The sequence below is a fragment of the Rhinoraja longicauda genome, chromosome 4, assembly GCF_053455715.1.
Source record: "Rhinoraja longicauda isolate Sanriku21f chromosome 4, sRhiLon1.1, whole genome shotgun sequence".
NCBI classification, from domain to species: Eukaryota; Metazoa; Chordata; class Chondrichthyes; order Rajiformes; family Arhynchobatidae; genus Rhinoraja; species Rhinoraja longicauda.
This window is the reverse complement of record NC_135956.1, coordinates 55,291,890-55,314,435: the sequence shown is the minus strand read 5'-3', so window position 1 is coordinate 55,314,435 and position 22,546 is coordinate 55,291,890.

Here is a 22,546-nt window from a genome sequence, read left to right as displayed (position 1 = left end):
CACCTCCCCTCACATCCGGAATCTTGGAATCATCTTTGATCAAACCCTCTCCTTCGACAAACACATCAAACACATCACAAAGACAGCCTTCTTCCACCTCAAAAACATTGCCCGTCTCCGTCCATCCCTCTCCTCCACAGCTGCAGAAACCCTCATCCACGCCTTCATCACCTCCCGTCTGGACTACTGCAACAGCCTCCTCTATGGCGCACCCTCAAAAATCATCAGTAAACTTCAATACATTCAAAACTCCGCTGCCCGTCTACTCACCCACACCCCGATCCGTGACCATATCACCCCCGTCCTTTACAAACTCCACTGGCTCCCCATCCCCCAGAGAATCCAGTACAAAATCCTCCTCATAACCTACAAAGCCCTCCATAACCTGGCCCCATCCTACCTGACCGACCTCCTCCACAGGCACACTCCCACCTGCACCCTCCGCTCTGCTGCTGCCAATCTCCTATCCCCCCACATCCGGACCAAACTCAGATCCTGGGGGGACAGGGCTTTCTCCATCGCTGCTCCCACCCTATGGAACTCACTACCCCAAACCGTTAGAGACTCCTCCACACTCACCACATTCAAAACATCGCTGAAGTCTCACCTGTTCAGTACTGCCTTCAACCACTGAAGGTCACCTCACCTTCTGTCTCCTTTCTCTGTTCGTTTACTTATTTACTTATTTATCTATTTATTCATTTCCCTATGTTCTCTAAATCTCTGTAAAGCGTCTTTGAGTATATGAAAAGCGCTATATAAATATAATGCATTATTATTATTATTATAAGTCAAAGATAATTACTGGAGAAGGAGGGATAATCAAAATGTGAGCACTGAGGAAAAAGGGCTTAGAACTAGCAATTAATGGAAAAACTTTGTTTGTCAAATATTCATCAAATTCCATTAATGTCAAATATTCATCAAAGTGATAGAGAAAAAACTGTTGTTAGGTTGCCCTTACTTCCTGACAACAATTTTTTCTCCGCCATCTTAATGAATTTGAGGAATATTTTTTTAACCTGGGCTCAATCCCGACCTTCGGTGCTGTCTGTGTGGAGTCTAACATTCTCCCTGTTACTGCATAGGTTTTCTCCACATGGTCCAATTTCCACTCACATGCAAAAACTGTGTTGATAGGTAGGTTAACAGGCTACTGTAAATGTTTAGTAGGCGGGTGTTAGAATCGGAAAGGGGAGGGAAGATGATGGGAGTCTGAGAAGAATAAAACCAGTTAGGGTAGGATTAGTATAAAAATGAGTGATTGATGGTGGGCACAGACTCAGTGTACCAAAGGGCCTGTTTCTGCATGATATTTCTCTGTGACCAAAATTATTTGCTTTCACTTGTTCAGTATGAAAATAGCCAGATGGCAATGTTGAGTATCCCTTACTCTTCTAATAAGTAACCTGCTGGTTAATTTCATCCTTTTAAAAAATGAATAATTATTGTTCCATCAATACAACTTAGAATTGTAAGCCATGTTTCTTTCTACTTAAAAATAAAATTGACAGACGTTTGACTATGTTCTATAGATTCAGGATCAGTTCCTGTGGATTGGAGGGTAGCTAATGTTGTCCCACTTTTTAAGAAAGGCGGGATAGAGAAAACGGGAAATTATAGACCAGTTATTCTGACAACAGTAGTGGGGAAGTTGCTGGAGTCAATTATAAAAGAAGAAATTGCGGAGCATTTGGATAGTAGTAACAGGATCGTTCCGAGTCAGCATGGATTTACGAAGGGGAAACCATGCTTGACTAATCTTCTGGAATTCTTTGAGGATGTAACTAGGAAAATTGACAGGGGAGAGCCAGTGGATGTGGTGTACCTCGACTTTCAGAAAGCCTTCGACAAGGTCCCACATAGGAGATTACTGGGGGAAATTAGAGCACGTGGTATTGGGGGTAGGGTACTGACATGGATAGAAAATTGGTTGACAGACAGAAAGCAAAGAGTGGGGATGAATGGGTCCCTTTCAGAATGGCAGGCAGTGACTAGTGGGGTACCGCAAGGTTCGGTGCTGGGACCGCAGCAATTTACAATATACATTAATGACTTGGATGAAGGGATTAAAAGTACCATTAGCAAATTTGCAGATGATACAAAGCTGGGTGGTAGTGTGAACTGTGAGGAAGATGCTATGAGGTTGCAGGGTGACTTGGACAGGTTGTTTGAATGGGCGGATGCATGACAGATGCAGTTTAATGTGGATAAGTATGAGGTTATCCACTTTGGTGGTAAGAATAGGAAGGCAGATTATTATCTGAATGGTGTCAAGTTAGGAAAAGGGAACGTACAATGAGATCTGGGTGTCCTATTGCATCAGTCACTGAAAGGTAGCATGCAGGTACAGCAGGCAGTGAAGAAAGCCAATGGAATGTTGGCCTTCATAACAAGAGGACTTGAGTATAGGAGCAAAGAGGTCCTTCTGCAGTTATACAGGGACCTAGTGAGACCACACCTGGAGTACTGTGTGCAGTTTTAGTCTCCAAATTTGAGGAAGGATATTCTTGCTATTGAGGGCGTGCAGCGTAGGTTTACTAGGTTAATTCCCGGAATGGCGGGACTGTCGCATGTTGAAAGACTGGCGCGTCTAGGCTTGTATACACTGGAATTTAGAAGGATGAGAGGGGATCTTATCGAAACATATAAGATTATTAAGGGGTTGGACAGGTTAGAGGCAGGAAACATGTTCCCAATGTGGTCCAGAACCAGGGGCCACAGTTTAAGAAGAAGAGGTAGGCCATTTAGAGCGGAGATGAGGAAAAAGAATTTCAGTCAGAGAGTTGTAAATCTGTGGAATTCTCTGCCTCAGAAGGCAGTGGAGGCCTGTTCTCAGAAAGCATTCAAGAGAGAGCTAGATAGAGCTCTTAAGGATAGCGGAGTCAGGGGGTATGGGGAGAAGGCAGGAACGGCGTACTGATTGAGAATGATCAGCCATGATCACATTAAAAGGTGGTGCTGGCTCGAAGGGCAGAATGGCCTACTCCTGCACCTATTGTCTATTGTCTATTGACTAATTGGTACCATTCTGTAACCAGTGATGATTTAAAGAGGATTTGCTCTGTAATTTATCTGCAGGGGATTTCCAATTTCAGCTGCTCCATTGGAGCAAGCTTCAGGTCAGAGCAACTAACTTCATTCTGTTTGTGTAGAAACAACCTGTCATTCTGCAGGGTGTGCGAGGAAATTTGAAGCCTAGTGGCTCATAGAACATAAAACAGCTCTGCACAAAAACAGGCCCTTCAGCCCACAATATGTGTGATAAATATGATGCCATGATGAACTAATCTCATCTAACTGCACATCATTCATATCCCTCCTGTTGCATATCCGTGCTTATCTAAAAGCATAGAAGTATATAACACAGGGCAAGTGTGTTTGCTATGTTAGACAGAAAATATCAAAGCAAGGGAAACATGTTGAGTGAGCGTAATATTTTTGAAGCAATTTGCTCAACAGGTGTAGTTCAATTTGCTAGGTTTGTATGGTTTAAAGTTAAATCTGTGCAAGTGTCACTTTTCAGAAATGATAGTCAATTTAAAGTGCTTGACTGGTAGCAGAGGCTGACTGAGCTTACCTATTGTACAGCACACCTACCTTTGCATTCTTGCTTAAACCTGGCACTACATCAATCATTTCAAAGCTAAAAGAAGTACAAGCCTATCAAATGCCTTTCACAATCAAGTCAATTTATTTATCCTTACAAAATCACTTCAAAGTCTTTGACAGTGACAAGACTGATCAACAAGGTATAGAAACTCTGAGTTAACACCCACACATTTTTTCTCACACTCAGTTTGTACCTGTGCCATTGAACTGACATTGGTTTCATGATTGTGTGGTTCTGCTCCGGCTTGGAGCTGCCCACATTTGCGGTTTCTACATTCTTTCACCCTATTCAGACTCGTATAGAATTCTTTCATGTCATTGTGCTGACAGATCCGGAATTAATCAGTAGACAACAAGCTCAAGTTGTCAGGCAAAATTAAGAGATCCCATGATAAAACCACTGTTAAGGATGGGCAGGTGAAAGTTACCCATTCCTGGATTGGCCTAGCAGCTGGGTGACTAAGCATTCATTCAAAGTAGTACCAAGGTGACTCATTTGGCCACGTTTCAAATGAAGAGGCCCGCACCCCCACTGGATAATGCCCAAACATGGCACTGATTCCTGTTGCTGCAAGATATATTTTACTATTGCAAATGAATAAATAAATCCCTGCATTAATCAGAGCAGAATTTCATAATAATAGAACGTAATACTAAGGGTTGCAGTGGGAGTCTTTAACAGTAAATTAATGACATTTGCTTAAGAGTCAAGGGAGTCAAAAGTGTTTGGCTCTTGAAACTATTAATTTCTTAACTTGCTGCAGCTCAACAGACCTGTTAACACAATAACACACAGATAAATATATATGAATCAATAATTCAATAAACTAAGAACAGAAATGCTCAGTGACCATAATAGTGCAAAACTGAAGTTTGTAGTGCAATCAAAGACACAGTCCACAGAAGATGATAGTTGCTGAGGTAGTGGTTAGTGTTGTGCAGTGTTCAAGAGCCTGATTGTCGCTGGGCAGAAGCTGCTCCTGAACTTGGTGGTTCTCAGGCTCCAGTAACTTCTTGTCAATGGTGGTAGTAGTGAAATTAAAGAGTGGCCAGGGTGGTGTGAATCATTAATGATATTTGATGCCTTCTTGGAGCAGTGCCCCCTATACAGCCTTTTGATGGTGGAGAGGTTAGTATCTATGATGGACTGGGCAATGTCTACAACTTTCTTCCGTCTCATTTGTTCCTGGGCATTTAAGTTACCAATCCAGACCATGATACAACTAATCAGTGTGCTCTCTACTGTACACTTGTAGGAGTTCAACGGAGCACTGGCCAGTGTGCAAACCATGGCCTTAGTAAAGTCCATCTCGTTTCATTCAAACTAATAGAATGAAATTGTACCCTGCAAACTGAGTTTGTGGTTTTAATCTGTCCTGCTAAATGTACAGAAACCAGATATTGGCTCATATTTATAATCCTTGATTTCAAACAGTTCTTTCGCACCCACCAGTTATCCTTACATGGAACTCGTGTGATAAAGGAAGAGATTAAGAGTATCATTGTTGATCAAAGAATGTAGCAGAAATAGGATTATAATACTTTGTTCAGTGTTCTATGTTATTTAGTTTGTTTTCCCTGAACTTCAGAGGTATAAAGTCCATATTATAGACTCATTGAACCCACAGCCCTTTAAAGAAAAGATGGATCTCATCTATTGACAATTCTGAAGGATACAGTTTTTTACCTTTTACCCTCTTTAGTTTTACTCTGGCCTGGTTCCAAGATAGAGATTTTATTTTGTCTTCTTACCAACATAAGAGCTCCATAGAGCTCAGAGGACCATCGGAACACAGCTACCAGCCTTGGAGGGCATCTACAACACACGATGCCTCAGAAAAGCCACCAGCATCCACAAAGACTCTTCACACCCCTGCAACAGTCTGTTCGAACTCCTTCCATCGGGCAGACGATACAAGGCCTTCTACGCCCGCACCTCCAGACTCAGGAACAGCTTCATCCCCAGGGCCATAGCTGCTATGAACCGGTCCTGCTGAGCCGGATGGTCACATCGCACAGTGATCCGGCACAGATCTACTTGCACTTTATTCTGTCTTAAAACTGTTACAATTTGTTTCGTTGGGTTGTTGTTGTTTAAATTAATTAAATTATTGCATCGTATGGGAGGCGCATTCTCAATCTCGTTGTACCCTGTACAATGACAATAAAGATATATTGTATTGTATTGTATTGTATTGTATAACTGAGAAAGTGGAATCCCCTTAATACACAGAATAACATTTAAAGATTGCCATGAAAGAACGTTTGGTCAGTCAAAAATTCCCAACTTGGAGATTATCTCCTGTGCTTTGAATCTTTGCTACATTGCCTGTTGTTCCTACTGGTGTATGAAGCTTGGGGAATGCACAATGAGACTAAAGTTAACCCAATGCGGTTTGATATTTCTGCCTAGAGCAATGTCAATATAATTTCACCAGGTCTCAGCAGACGTTGTTTTGATGGAAAATCAAGACAGCTGTAATGATTTACTCTCACAGGCAGAGAGTTAGAGTACGGAAACAGTGTGTACTTCTGAGGAAAACCACTCACATCTTTGGAAAAATCTGATTCTCCACAGGTTGATCTCATACAAACTGATTCAACATGCATCCTTCCACTTACAAACTCTAACTCTGTAGAACTTCTTCCTTGCCACCCTAGAATCACGTGTTCATCCTCAAAGAGAATAATGATGTGAACTAATCTCTGAGTCAGAAGAAGGGTCCCCGCCCGACTGTCCATTTCCCTCCACAGATGCTGCATGTCCCGCTGAGTTCCTCCAGCACTTTGTTTCGCTCAAGATTCCAGCATTTGCATTCTCTGATCTTTAATATTTCCTTCATTGAATCCATTTGTTGGTGATTGAAGAAGCATTGCAAAGCTAATTTATAGGCACTGGCTCGCCTTTTGGCTATTTCATTTGTTGATTTAATATTAAGGAAACAGTGAAAAATAAACAATTGTTGCATTATAGAAACCTTGCTTCGTCTCAAGTTTATTCCATGGATTTTAGCTGTTCTGTAGTAAAATGGAATATGTTGCTTTATAAACAAAATGTAGACTTCCTGTGTGCTTAAATATATATAGATTATACCTCATAGTAGGTTCTTCTATAAGTAGAGCAGCATAATTACAGCTAATGGCCTCATTAATGAGCACAATTTTTTTTTACAAAGCATCAAGTGTACTTTTCCCATGTGAAATATGAGAGCCATCCCAGGTTTGGGAAAACAATTAATCTTGTTCAGGTTCACTTGTTTGTGGCAGAAGTGGGCTAAATGACTCTATTCATGTGGTAATGAATGCTATGCTATATTTAAGACACCCCACTAAGAACTTAATGATCACTTTGAGGGCGAGGACAATGAATTAGGTGCGGCTTCTTCTAAAAGTCAGAAATCCTGCCCCAAAGCTCCAACTGTGTGGCTTTCATTGGTTATCTGTAGTTCTCAGTAAAATGTTCAATACTTTCCTGATAACTGCCTAGAGAGCAGGTGCAAACTGCTTTAGAAACCAAAGTGATAAAAAGTGCAACATATCAGTTCAGAAATTGCAAAAATAATCTTATAGAGATGGAGAGCATGTAATACTTGTGGTCAGTGTTGTTATCAATAAATCTACAGGAGAGGACATCACATTGATGTGAAACTGTTTTTTTTTAAGCTGAGAATATCGTTATTAATGTCAACATTGTTACCCAGCCCTAATTGCCCTTGTTAGGCCACCACAGGGGAGTTAAAAGTTAATGATATGAAGTCTGAAGAAGGGTCTCGACCTGAAACATCCCCTATCCATGTTCTCCAGAGATGCCTGACATGGTGAGTTACGCCAGCAGTCTTTGTCTTTTATTTAATTTCAAGGTTTTGGGCCTGGAGTCATCTTTAGACTAGACCAGTAAAGATCTCGTTCCCTGGAGGAAGTTAGTGAGACAGATGATATTACAGACATGTCATAAACACCAGGGCTAACACTGGCTTTTTAATTCCTCATTTTGGAATACAATGGCACAAAGAGAGTCCATTTGGCCCATTGAGCAAGTGCTGGCCTCTGTGGAGCAATCTAATCAGTCCCATCCACTTGCTCATTCTCTGCACCCCTGAAAATTATATTCCCTCATGTCTATTCAATTTCCTGCGGTAAATCCTGATTTATCCTGGTTGGATTCTTCATGGTGCACACTAGCAATGGTTAACATGCATCATTCATTTGGAAATGGTGGAATTTAAATTCTTGTCTCCTTCATTTGACCAGTGTCACCGGCTATTAGTGTAGTAATAGGCCTGCTATGGCAGCATACCCACTGTACCGGGCTGGATTGTGCGGACAGTTCCCTGTCAATGTCCTGCCGCTCACAGGTAATTGCCTCACACCATCTGAGTTCATTAATGCGTCTGTTGTTCCACCTCATCACACAACTCCACATGAAGTCTAATGACAGAACACGGTCACGCTGTTATTCCACATGCTGGGGAATCTGCCTCAGCAACACTACACCAGCTAAACCCAGAATAGGATTGGAATCCCCTTTGACTTGATGGGATATTTCCAGGATGGAGATTCGGAGGAAAAAGGTATGTTGTTCTTTATCTTAAAAAGATAAATTATCCTTTACGTAATGTGTAGGAAGGAACTGCAGATGCTGGTTTAAACCGAAGATAGACACAAAAAGCTGGAGTAACTCAGCAGGACAGGTAGCATCTCTGGATAGAAGGAATGGGTGATGTTTTGGGTCAAGACCCTTCTTCAGTCTGAAGAAGACTGGATATCTTATCTTATGCTGCCTGTATGGAGTTTATACGTTCTCCATGTGACCGCATGGGTTTACTCTGAGTGCTCCAGTTTCCTTCTGCACTCCAAAGACGTGCAGGTTTGTAGGTTAATTGGCTTCGGTAATTTCCCTAGTGTGTAGGATAGTGCTGGTGTATGGTGAGTAATCGCTGGTCGATGCAGACTCGGTGGGCTGACGAGCCTGTTTCCATGCTGTATCTCCAAAGTCTAAAGTCTAAAGCCCAATGTAAAGTCATTGTCTCTGAATATCAGGAACATTTAAAACTATCATAAGGCCTTGACAAGATGAAACTCTATCCCTTGCCCTGTCTCCTATCAAAGGCCTTTGGGCCACTCCAGGGCAATCGACAATAGACAATAGACAATAGGTGCAGGAGTAGGCCATTCGGCCCTTTGAGCCAGCACCACCATTCAATGTGATCATGGCTGATCATTCTCAATCAGTACCCCGTTCCTGCCTTTTCCCTATACCCCCTGACTCTGCTATCCTTAAGAGCTCTATCTATCTCTCTCTTGAAAGCATTCAGAGAAGTGGCCTCCACTGCCTTCTGAGGCAGAGAATTCCACAGATTTACAACTCTGATTGAAAAAGTTTTTTCTCATCTCTGTTCTAAATGGCCTACCCTTTATTCTTAAACTGTGGCCCCTGGTTCTGGACTCCCCGAACACTGGGAACATGTTTCCTGCCTCTAACGTGTACAACCTCTTAATAATCTTATATGTTTCAATAAGATCCCCTCTCATCCTTCTAAATTCCAGTGTATACAAGCCTAGTCGCTCCAGTCTTTCAACATACGATAGTCGCGCCATTCCGGGAATGAACCTAGTAAACCTATGCTGCACCCCCTCAATAATGCTGCACCCCAAGAATATCCTTAGGGCCCCTGTACAACTGTAGAAGGTCCTCTTTGCTCCTATACTCAACTCCTCTTGTTATGAAGGCCAACATTCCATTGGCTTTCTTCACTGCCTGCTGTACCTGCATGCTTCCTTTCAGTGACTGATGCACTAGGACACCCAGATCTCGTTGTGCGTCCCCTTTTCCTAACTTGACAACATTCTGTGTACAGACTGATGCCGGATGCCTTCCGGATGTGGACGGCCAGCCTCGTTGGCTTTCTGTATTGAGACTCAGTATGTGTAAGGAGGCAGAAACAGCAGACAACAATCTATAGCATGTGATGGGCTGAATCAAGTTTGATTCGACCCTGGAAAATCCTCCAGTTGCAATATCGCTCACTCGGCACACCTGACAATGGAAAGACTGGCAGATGTTGTCCATAAATGATCCATAAATGATGGTCCATAAATGAAAGCTACTTCAAACAGGGTTTGGTTTGTGAAGTGTTCGGCTGCATTTGCTTCCGTCTGAAGCAGCATCCTGACCGAAATGATGGGATATTTCATGTTCCAGAGATTCTGCCTGACTTGTTGAGTTACTCCAGCACTTTTTGTCTTTTTTTTGTAAACCTGCATCTGCAGTTCCCTGTTTGTACAGTTTTCCATGCATTAAGGATCAGATTTGCTAATCATTGCGTCTATCTGCAATGATTTAGCTTATGGGTTTACGTCTCACATAATGTTGATGACTATTACTCCTATTAACATTATCACAGATGGATAATAAAGACTGTGTAACTGCCCATATAACAGAATACATATTAAAAAAAACATATAGTGAATACAACTGGTTATAAAAGTGCTTGAAATAATACATCAGGCTAGAGATTCTGCAAGATAGAGTTTATTTCCAGCAAGAAAGTGCAGCACAGTCACACATTGAGTAGAGCTGCTGTGTCACTGTGTTAGCAATCCAGGTTCAATCCTGAGCTCGGGTGCTGTCGGTCTGGAGTTTACATGTTCTTTGTGATTCTGACAGGGTTTCCTCTGGGTGCTCCTGATTCTCCCCACATGCAAAGACGTGAAGGTTTTTAGGTTAATTGGCCCCTGTAAATTGAGCCTGGTGTGCAGGTGATGGTGGAATGTGGAAAGATTGATGGAAGTATGAGAATAATAAATTGGAATTAATGCAAGGTTATTGTAAAAGGGCAGTGGTTGGTGTGGACTTAGTGAGCTGAAACGCTTGTTTATGTGTAGAAAGGAACTGCAGAAGCTGGTTAAACCGAAGATAGACACAAAAAGCTGGAATAACTCAATGGGTCAGGCAGCACCCATTTCTTCTCTCCAGAGATGCTGCCTGTCCCGCTGAGTTACTCGAGCTTGTTTATGTTTTGTGTGACTCTATAGCTGGAGAAGTCTGCAAGAATCTTTGGCTGAATCACATCGAGTTTTGAAATGCTGTGGAGACATTTGGGATAAAGCATCATGGGAACTGTAGTTCCCACGTGGCTTTCTTTGGTTTCAATACCCAGAAAACAGCACAGAGCAAATCACAAACTCTTGCAGCATTCAAAAAAAATACACAGTGCTGGAGTAACTCAGTGGGTCAGGCAGCATTGCTGGAGAGCATGGGTAGGTGACGTTTAGGGTCAGGACCCTTCTTCAGGCTTACCCACACTCTTACCAGAATTTCCAAAAAGATTGGTTAGGATAATTGGCTAAGAAAGGTAGGGCTGGAGGTGCAATTAATAAAAATTAGTTGAGTAAGGTCTGTGCTCTCCCAGGAAGATAAAATATGCTGAATACAATTTTGAAAAAAGGAGAAACACTTGGCGGCTAAATGGATGTGTAAATAAGTGTGTTACCTTATTCTGTGTTCCAGATGAGTGTGCACTACTAATAACTATATAACTCATGTAGAAGGAACTAACCACAGTAATTCACCATGTTGTTGTTATGTTGTTGAAGAAAAGGCCAACAAGTAAATGAAATGATCAAATAATCAAGTTCTAACTACATGTTTATTTCACTAGCAACAAATTATATAACTTGATGTGAAATGTAATTGTGGCATTATGGTGTGCATGTATGCTTGTGTGTGTGTGTGTGTGTCTGTGAATGAATTGGTATGTGCCTGTACATATGCATGTATGTGCTTGTCTTATAGCCTGCACTTTTCGGACAAAATACAGTTCAATAATTAGAAACCCAAATGAAAGTGTTATCAAAACTGGTCGGTCTGTATAATTATATTTAATCCAATACTGGATTGCTGTACTACACAGGGCTGATGAATTTAATAAACTGATCATAAGACTGAAATCTTTTAAACTGAAGAACTGAACACAGACTAATCCTGTTATTATTGCTGAAAAGAGCATATATTGAATGCAAATTATTTATTACAAATACTACCCCTGACAGATGCCCCTGCCAGTAATCACTTGCCATCTGTCATTGGGTAACGATCAATGAAGTGATATCCCATCTGACTGCAGAGAGCCTTATGTATTCTCAGTTTACAAAATATACCGAAATGGAATATGCAGAGAGATAACCATCAACAGGAAGGTCTTCAGACAAATTAGTCGGGAGAAAAAAAATGAGTCCACACATCTTTTTAGATCAAGTTCAGTTACAGCTCCCCGTGCAGGCCAAGGGTACATCAGTAGATGATATTACATTTATAAAATGTGTATTTTATAAAGAAAACATAATCACACCACTGAAAGTCAGTCTATAACTAATTGATTTTTCTGTTCATGGAAATGTAATACAAAATGTTATTTGATTACAAAAGAGCTCACTACAAAATAAGTACAAACTTTATCAGTGGCAATTCCTTGACTTTTTCACGGAGTTACATTTACACTAGATCTGATGTTAACTTGAAAAATCCACAGCCCCGTTGTGGATATTACTCTGTTTTTTTGTTAGTTGCAGTCTTAGTGACGATTAAACATCATCAATAATATGATAATTTATTGATTGATACTCCCAGGTATATTATTTCTGATATGTCCTTCATTGCAGTTGGACATCCAGTCAAGAAATTCTCTCCCATACTTTGATTCATGTTTGATCTGCCAGAGGTTGAGGATCCTGATGACAAAATCCTTGAAAAATTCAAAGCATTTAATATGGTACTGATGGTTCTGTTTGCAAATATTCTTGAATACAATTGGGCTACAAAGGAACTACCCATTTGATAGAAATTGAATAGTCAGGCTGTGAAGTCGACAATAAATTCTTACTGGAGTCCCTCATCATGCAATAACTTTCAAATGAGAAGATAATGCCATTTTGGTTGCTGTCAGAATGAGAGTGTGCCTCATCTAAAGATTTAAGAAATATTTAGCGAGGAACTTGTTTTGATGAGACTACAAACTGGGATGTGGGGAATATAGGGAAGGATATTTGCTCAGTGTTTAACAAAAGAGATAAAGTGCATGCCTTTGCTTATCTTGTCAGATGATTGAAGTCATCCCTGCATTTCCTGGAATTGACAACATCAGTCAGCATGCTCCAGGTCCAGTGAATGTCTTTCCATCGGTTGGAAATAGATGGTGGACACAAAATGCTGGAGTAACTCAGCGGGACAGGCAGCATCTCTGGAGAGACGGAATGGGTGACATTTCGGGCCAAGACCATTCTTCACACTGATGTCAGGGGAGTGAGTGGGACGGAGATAGAATGTAGTCGGAGACTGTAAGACTGGTGGGAGAACTGGGAAGGGCAAGGGGATGGAGAGAAAGGGAAAGCAAGGGATTTCCCTCTCTCCCAATTCAAATAGCCCTTGCTTTCCCTCTCTCTCCATCCCCTCCCCCTTCCCAGTTCTCCCACCAGTCTTACTGTCTCCGACTACATTCTATCTCTGTCCCGCCCACTCCCCTGACATTTATTTAATATAATATGAACGTGAACCGCTTGGTTTAAGACCATGGTAGAGTTATATAGTTATCATAAAAGTATTCAAGCAACTGTTGCGTACAATGCAATTTCTACATTGGTTTAGGTTTCGGTTTTTATTGTTCTGAAGTGTCCCAAGCTACAGTGAAAAATATTATTTTGTTGTTATCCAGGCAAATCATACCATACATGAATACATCAAGGATATCTAAAGAGAAAACTACGCACAGTGCAGAATATAGTGTTACAGCTACAGAGAAAGTGCAGGTAAAAAAAGGGTTGAAAGGGGTAGATTGGAAGACTGGGAATATGTCCTTAGCATATAATTGCCAATTTAAGAGTTAGATTACAGTAGGAAATAAACTTTTCTTCAATCTGGCGGTACATGCTTTCAAGCTTTTGCATCTACCATCCGATGAGAGAGGGACGGATGACCTGGATGTCAGTGGTCCTTGATTATGTTGGCTACTTTCCCAAGACAATGTGAAGTGTAGGTAGAGTCAAAAAACAAAAACTGCACATCCTGGAAATCTGAAGCACAAAAAAAAACATTCAGAAAGTCAGGCATCATGTATGGAAAGAGAAATAAGTAATGTCTCAAATCAGCAACCCATGGTCGGATGAAGAGTTTCTATTCTGAAATATTAACTGTTTCTTTTATTTCACAGATGCTGCCTGGCCCGAATGTTTCCAGCATTTTTTTGTTTTGAGAAGTTAAGAGGAAGGTAAGAGGAAGGAGTTTTTTTACACACAGAGTGATTGATATCTGGAACATGGAATGTGGTGGAGTCAGGTGTAATCTCCATGTTTAAGAGACTTAATGGCACAGAATTGTCTATTTAGGTGTAGGAAGAAACTGCCTGTCCCGCTGAGTTACTCCAGCATTTTGTGTCTATCTTTGATTTAAACCAGCATCTGCAGTTTAAGAGACATTTAGACAGGCACTTAAATAGGCAATAGACACAAAATGCTGGAGTAACTCAGCAGGACAGGCAGAATCTCTGGAGAGAAGGAATAGGTGACGTTTTGGGTCGATCAGTCGTGATCAGTCTGAAGAAGGGACTCGACCTGAAACGTCACCTATTCATCTCCAGAGATGCTGCCTGTCCCATTGAGTTACTCCAGCATTTTGTGTCTATCTTTGATTTAAACCTGCAGTTTCTTCCTACACCTAAATAGGCAAGATACTGAAGGAGACACAAAAGACTAGATGTTGGAATTGAGCAAAACGTAAAGTGCTGGATTAACTCAGTGAGTCAGGCAGCATCTTTGGAGGGAATGGACAGGCACCATTTTGGGCAGGGAACCTTCTTCAGACTGGTCTAAAGAAATCTGAAGTAGTGAGCCCACCTGAAAAATTGGCTGTCTACTTCCTCCCCAGATGCTGTCTGATCTGCTGAGTTCCTCCAGCACTTTATTGTTTTGCATAAAAGAATAGGTACCTAATGTGGTCAAAAAGGATTAGTGTAGGAGAGCAAAAAGGTTGGCATGGATGTGGTGGGCTGGAGGGCCTTGCTTCATTCCTGTACAATTCTGTGCCATTAAGTATAAAACTCCTCTGTAAGTCAGGAAGCACGTGTTTTCAAAGAGAAACTGTCAATGTTTCACGTTGAAGACCTACAAAAAGCACCGATTTTATTGATGAAACATTGCTCTGTTGCTCTCCCACAATTGAATAGAAGGCGGTCTTGATTCCTTCCAGGTGTGACAAAGGTTCACGTGCACCTCTAACTTTATCTACTGCACCCAATGTTCCCGATGTGGCCTCCTTGCACATCAGTGAGATATATCATTTAATTGTTTTATATCATTTAATTGTTACTTTAATTTTATTTTAAAGCCAGAACATTAATCTGTTCATTAACCATAATGTTTTTTCCCCATTCCTGTTTCATACAAAAGGGAATCTCACAGGACCACTACTTTTCTACCTCCACTTTCAGCAAGTGGGCTGCTTTTGAGATCTTTTGAAATTATCTGCTCAATGTGCCTCCCTCTCTTTATTGCATTCTATATGAAATCCAGCAGAGTGTTGGCTCCAGTTGAGACACAAGACACTGCAGATGCTGAAATTTTGAGTAACATTCTGACCTCAGCGGGTCAGGCAGCATCTCTGGAGAAAAAGTATGCATGACGTTTCGAGTCGGAACCCATCTTCAGACTGAAAGTGGGGGGTGGGGGAATACAGGAAAAGGCCAAACAAATCAGGGCCAGCAACAGATGATCAAGGAAGTGTGGAGCTCATAAAGGCCCATTGTTGGTTGGGGAAGAGCTGATGGTGAAGGATTACAGAACAATTGAACTAGTAGGATGACTAGGGTGGGGGAGGGGGGCAGATAGAGGGAATGCCGGGGTTACTTGGAATGAGCAAAATTAAGTTCATACCCTGCTACCCCTTTCTTCCATTCTTGAGCTGGTGAAGGCAAACTGGCCTGGATCCTGAGTGACGAAGAAAAAGAAAACATATTAATAGAACACAGGACTTCCATATTATTGTAAGTAAAAACACAAATATTGCTACTGTTTTGAAGTGCACATTTCTGAAAATGAATGTAAGCAAAGATTTTAGATCTAAACTGATAGATTCATAATTTATAGCCTCTTTTTAGAAGATGTGGGGCTCGAGCCTCACAGTTTCGATCAGCAAAGCAAACAACAGTGTTATCTTGCTGAAGAGATATGAAACTGAGATTTTGTCTGTCTGTTTCGATCTTTCAGCCATAAAGTATCCCATGTCCCATTTCTTTCTCAAACTCGATTGAGCAGTTATTCAGTGCGATGACCTATTGTTTGAATTGTATTATACAAAATAACACTCCACTGGCTGCAGAGGACCAACATGACTGATCTTGAAATTGTGATTAATTAAATACAATGAATTCATTGAGATGTAACAAAAACGTAGATAAATCGGTGTCCCTTTATTATAGATATATATAAATATAACTTTTTATAACAATATATTTGCCCTTAAGTTTGCTTAATTAGAGTAAACTAAGCTCAATATTATGCTGTTCTCAAAATAACCCTTTTCTGAAATATTTTTGCCTTAAATTCATTTTTTTTTTTACCAAATATAAATTCCGTTAAAACTAATGCAATTGGTAGCAATTTGGAAAGCTGTTTTAAAGAAAATTTCTGCCCAGAAATGTTTACTAACAATTTTGTGATAATCTGGTTTTGCTTTATTAATTCAGTTAAAATTGGATCTAGAACAAGAAATAAACATTTTTAAAGCACTGTGTAGTCCAGCATTTCCAAGTTACGCAATTTTATGATGCTTTTAAAAAATCAGAGAGAACTGTTTTACTAGTTAAATTGGTGATATCATATTTCTCAGTCATTTTTAAATCAAACCAAATAGTGATATAGTTCTCGATGCAAAGCAGGAATTTAAAGAAAACTGCACAGAGTTGCAAAAATTTAATTTGCTTCTGATATTTTGCACTAACATGGCCAATTTTGGGTGAAATGCATTGAAACTTGTTCAGTTTTGTTCATTTCTGCCTCGGGGCTACTAATGGCTTTAAAAGGACTTGCATGAATTCCTTCATGGCAGATGACCTCCGCTGCAATGAGTGATTTGGTTGACTCCCATTTTGATGGGATCTACTCTAAATGATCACATGGAATAAAGCATTCTGCTCTATTACCACCAAAGGTACAAGCACAATGCTGCACTTCCTTGGAAGCCCATAGATCATTAAATGATCTTAATTCCAATAAATCTTAAGCATATAAATCACGGGTTTATGTTCGTAAGATCTTAATACACATGGTTAATACATTCAATTATTCAGTGAGAAAGTTCTCATTCAGCTTCAAGAAATTGTTGAAATGATATCAATCCAAATGCAAAGAGGTGCTGATAATTTGGACTTCATGTTACATACTTCCTGTTACTGTCAAGGTTTCATCACTACTGCATGCAGTATTGACAGATATGCAATTTAGCCTGACAAATTTTCCAGCCACCTAGGTGGATCATTGAAGCTGCCGGAATCGCAGCACAGGTCAGATTTCTCCCCAGTAAACAGTCTTCTCAATTGTGCAAAACATTCAAAGGTTTCAAAGGTCTTTTATTGTCACGTGAACCATTTAAGGTACAGTGACAATCGTATTCACAAACAATTTGATGATTTATACCTCACACCTGATTCTTAGTAATATTGGGTGCTATTCTTTAGTTGTCCAAAGCAATTCTGGTTTCACAAATGTTTAGGAACCCAGTTGTTGCACTTAGCTTAGCTGGTTCACTGTAATGCTCCATTAAGAGTACATTTTTATCATCAAACAAGAGAATAAAACTGCTCCCTTTGTGCTCCTCCCCTGTCAAAATACTCTAACATTGGATTTGCCCTTAAAGAAGTTTAATTTCTGTAGTGAGGATGTTTGTTGGTTTTAACTTTTGGAATACACACCTTGTGCACTGTGGAAAAGGAACTCTTCTCAGGAAGGTTAAAGCACAAAATCATGCCATTTGGCTGGTCATGCTTATTCCAGCTCTATATTATAGATACATATATGAATATATATATATATATATATATGAATATAACTTTTTCTAACAATATATTTGCCCTTAGGTTTGCTTAATTAGAGAAAACTAAGCTCAATATTATGCTGTTCTCAAAATAAGAGGTGTGTTGGGGGAAGGGGAGAGGAGTGTTGAGGGATGGGGAATGTTGGGGGGTGGGGGGGGAGTGTTGGGGGTTGGAGAATGTTGGGGGGTGGGGGAGGAATGTTGGGGGGTGGGGGAGGAATGTTGGGGGGTGGAGAATGTTGAGGGGTGGGGGAGGGAGTGTTGGGGGGTGGGGGGGAGTGTTGGGGGGTGGGGGGAGTGTTGAGGGATGGGGGGAGTGTTGGGGGGTGGGGGGGAGTGTTGGGGGGTGGGGTGGGAGTGTTGAGGGATGGGGAATGTTGGGGGGTGGGGGAGGAGTGTTGGGGGGTGGGGGAGGATTGTTGGGGTGGTGTAAGGAGTGTTGAGGGGTTGGGGAGGTATGTTGGGGGGTGGGGGAGGATTGTTGGGGGGTGGGGGAGGATTGTTGGGGGTGTGGGAGGAATGTTGGGGGATGGGGGTGGGGGGTGGGGGGTGGGGAGGAGTGTTGGTGGTTGGGGAGGAGCGTTGGGGGTTGGGGGAGGAACGTTGGGGGATGGGGGTGGGGGGTGGGGAGGAGTGTTGGTGGTTGGGGAGGAGCGTTGGGGGTTGGGGGAGGAACGTTGGGGGTTGGGGGTGGGGGGTGGGGAGGAGTGTTGGGGGTTGGGGAGGAGGGTTGGGGGTGGGGGGAAGGGGAGAGGTATTGAGGGGTGGGGGATGTTAGCCACTGTTACATTGATTTATTTTGGACTAACTTGCGTTGATTGGAATCAAAGTCAGGGTGTAACTCTAAAACAAAATTAAACTAAAACATTCACTGAACATCAGAGAAATTATTAGGATGATATCATCTAGAATTGCAACAGTTGGTATACAAGATGCAGAACTTTTCTTTTTATGTCTTTCAGAGTCAGAGTTGAGTTAATAATTAATCACATGCATTAAGAAACAACAAACAGATATCTTATCACTCACAAAACATCAAAGTGGGGTATCAAAATATCAACAAGTTGCTACAAAGATGAAAGGCTTGTCTATCTATTCCAACAGGAAAGCAGAATGACTATCACCCTTTTTCTTATCAAGCAGAACAAAAGTAACTATGAATGATTTACTACACGTTGGAGATAACGATTATTTTAATCAGTAGACGGTGTGTTAGATGTGGGTGGACCACTGGGTCTGTTAGGTGGCTTTTACAGTAAGTTGTCTTCTTCAAAGATAAACCTTTCCTGTTAACTAATGCAATATTATTGATCAAGCAATGATAATTAGCTTTATGTCTTATGCTGATATATAATTCATCTTGGTAGTTAAATCCCCGCACAGGGCTGCCGTGACTTTAACTGTTTATTTATTTGTAATCTGTCAGATTCAGGGTATAAGTATTAATTTTTTCCCTCTGTTTTCTTTTCACCGGAGGGACTAGAATGTCACTTGTAGATGCAAAACTCTTTTAAGTTTGGGAACTTGGTGTCAGTAGCAAGCTGGAATGTATAGAAGCAAGGTGAGGGAGTGAAATTCAACCTTGGATTGGGTCGGCAAGCGTTTGATAATGCAGGAGCTACTTGATATCATTGTCGTTCAGTCCGAACTTTAGAACCTCTCATCTCCAGCACTGCATGAATCATTCCCATGGAGACGGCAATGATTCATCTCACCACAACCTTTTTATGGGTAATCAGGGAAAATGTTAAACATTGGCCCTGAGAATTACATCCATGAATGATTTAACAAAAAAGGTTCTGCACTACCCCTGTTTGCTTCCATAAAAGTGAATTTCAGAAGCAGAGTGCGACATGTTGCAAAGTTTCACATCTCGTGCAGGACATTCAAAGATTAATTTGTATGCAGGTAAACCTTCTCATTCAATAAGGCCAGTCCCAGAAGAGCACCCTGACATCTTCTGCTCCTTTACAGAATGATAGTGAAAAATTCCACCTCCTATATCAGTCATCTTCGTCATAGGGTGATTTTTATTTCTGTTGAAGAAAGTGCTGGAGGCAGGCAGGTGACGAGCCATTTCAAGGTCCAGCCTTACTTCCATGAGCAGGTTTCCTACTGCTAGCTTGGGGGGCAACCTTTTTACACACAAGGAGGTGGGAGTATGGAACAAGCTGCCAGAGGAGGTAGTTGAGGCTGGGACTATCCCAACATTTAAGAAGCAGTTACATTGTTCGGATAGATTTGGAGGGATATGGACCAAACGCGGGCAGATGGGACTAGTGTAGCTGCGCCGGTGTGGGCAAGTTAGGCCTAAGGGCCTGTTTCCACACTGTATCACTCTATGACTATATGACTCTATGCTCTCTGGACCTAACATGTGACAATATGGTGAGGGCCACTACTGAGCCAGGGCCTGGGATGAGTGTGTGGATGTTGGGGGGTGGACGAAGAAACAAAGCACTGCAGATGCTGATTGATACCAAAGATAGACCCAAAGTGCAGGAGGCTGATTGATACCAAAGATATACACAAATACAGGAGTAACTCAGTGGGTCAGGCAGCACCTCGGGAGAAAAAGGAGTGGTGACATTGAGAGGTTGGGACTCTTCCTCAGACTTAACGTAGCGGGTAGGGGGTGAGGTGAAGAGCTGGAGGCTAGAAAAGACCAGGACCAATCAGTAGTTGTGGTTTCACCTCCTGCAGTAAAGCTAGAAGCTGTGAGCCTCCAGGAATCAAACTTGGCTTTAATCCAATGGGGAAGGTGAGGGGCACTATCCTGGGGGAATGGGCAGTGCTTGGTCTGTGCCCTTACATGGCCAGAAGAAGTGGGAGGAGCAAAGAAATGGGGGTTGCAAATCCAGATGATGGGAAAGAAAGGGGAGGGGTGGGTGAGAAAGGGGAGGGGGAGAGGAGTTAATTTAATTGCTGGTTTCCATGCATGTGACCTATCTTTGCATAGAAGATGCTGAGCATACAGTTGTGACATCAATTGCTGCGTATTACATGCTGCATCATTGCTGCAAAACTGAATTGTGCATTATGTGTTAAAGGAACTACATTGATATTAATAACAAACAACACTAAACGGAAGGGTGAAGACAGGTAGATTATTGATTAATATGTGTGTCAGGGTATGGGGAGAAGGCAGGTGAATGGAGTTAGGGGGAGAGCTAGATCAACTACATTGATGGCTTGATGGGCCAAATGACCTAATTCTGCTCCTATCACTTATTACCTTATGACCTTATGAAGCCCAATTCGTTCAGTTGTTGATGCAATATTGGAGATTCTGCACTGAAGATAGAGTGGAATCTTCTCTGATGGACCAGATATCACTGAAGATATAATAGAGCCTTTTGCTTTCTCTGATGCTTCCATCAAATGTCCCACCTCCATTACCACAATGTCCGATTGTCTGATGGATTTGTGTAGTGCCTGCTCCCATTTCGAAACTGTCATCCCTAGTTCTGACAATCTGATCATGGGCTGCAACTTGGCGGTGAAATTTCCCGTTGTCAACTGTCTCTTTCTGAGCTTCCAGGGTGGTGAGAGGGCACATAGCCAAGGTTGTGTTTCGAGACTCATTCTTGAAATTGGTCATGGTTCCACATATACAATGTAGTGGGGTCTATGATTTCCATCACTCATGTGCACAACTTTGTGCACATTGTGGCTAATCACTTCCCCTGTGAGAAACCGGTGCAGATTCCTGGGCCCAGTGGCATTTTAGTATGCTCTATTGCATTAAAATGAATGTCTAGCTCCCACCTCACCATGCCCTCGTTTTTCCCCATTGGATCCAGTGGTTCTTTAAGCATCACTGGTTTGAGTAATATGGATCTCATTAACCAGTCAGAACTTGGTCTGGGCAAACTCCATTGACGTTGTCACTAATTTGGGAAATGGGACTGCTAGAACAAGTGCTACCTTGAATTATGTGGTATGAAGAACTTCTCTGTTTTCAGCTAATGCACAGGTACATTTCTTCAAACAAAATCAAGATGGAGACTCAAGAGACTGCACATACTGTAATCTGGAGCTAAAATAATAACATAATAATTCAGTGGGTCAGGCAGCATTTGTGGAGACAGAGGGATAGTTGATGTTTTGGGTAAATATCTTGCATCGGGACTCATATAGAGCAGGTTGTGCTTCTGCCTAGGAGGCTGGCCTTTATATTGGATCTTCGCGCCCCTATTTTCTACTCAGAAAATAGGTCCAAGAAGATTAATTTCTGATTATCCATTATCCCCCTGTTGCGAAATCCCAATGGTTCAGCATCTTGCTCACCAGAGCCCCATTCCTACTCACAATTCAAATGGACGTGGAGCCCATTTCCTGCAAGCCCATTAAACTCACTGGATTCAATGGAAACGTCATTATACTGCAGTATAAGATCATAAAACAAGTCAATTAAAAGTGTGTCGGAGTGTTAATAGTAGCTACACTGCTAAGGGGATACTATTCTGTTAGACATGCAGGTTTCTGGGAGAGATGGTAAACCTCTCAGATGGATATGAACAATGTATGGCACCTTTCTGTGGAGTTACCCCATTGCCATGGACAATATTTATTCCTCAATACATACTGTTGGAAAATGGTTCTTTGTAAATTGGTTCTATGCAAACTGTGTAAACTATTTCTTACTACATTATAACTGCTTCAATGGTTATAAAGCACTGCTGGGTATCATGAAGAGAAGAAGGTTTGCATGTAAATATGTAAATGCATACTTTTTGTTCTTTTAAGGCAATGACAGTTAATCTGCCAAAACATTAAGTATTTTGTTTGAATGTGTGGAAACCATAATTTTTGTCGAAATGATAGACACATAGAGCACCAAAACAGGTCCTT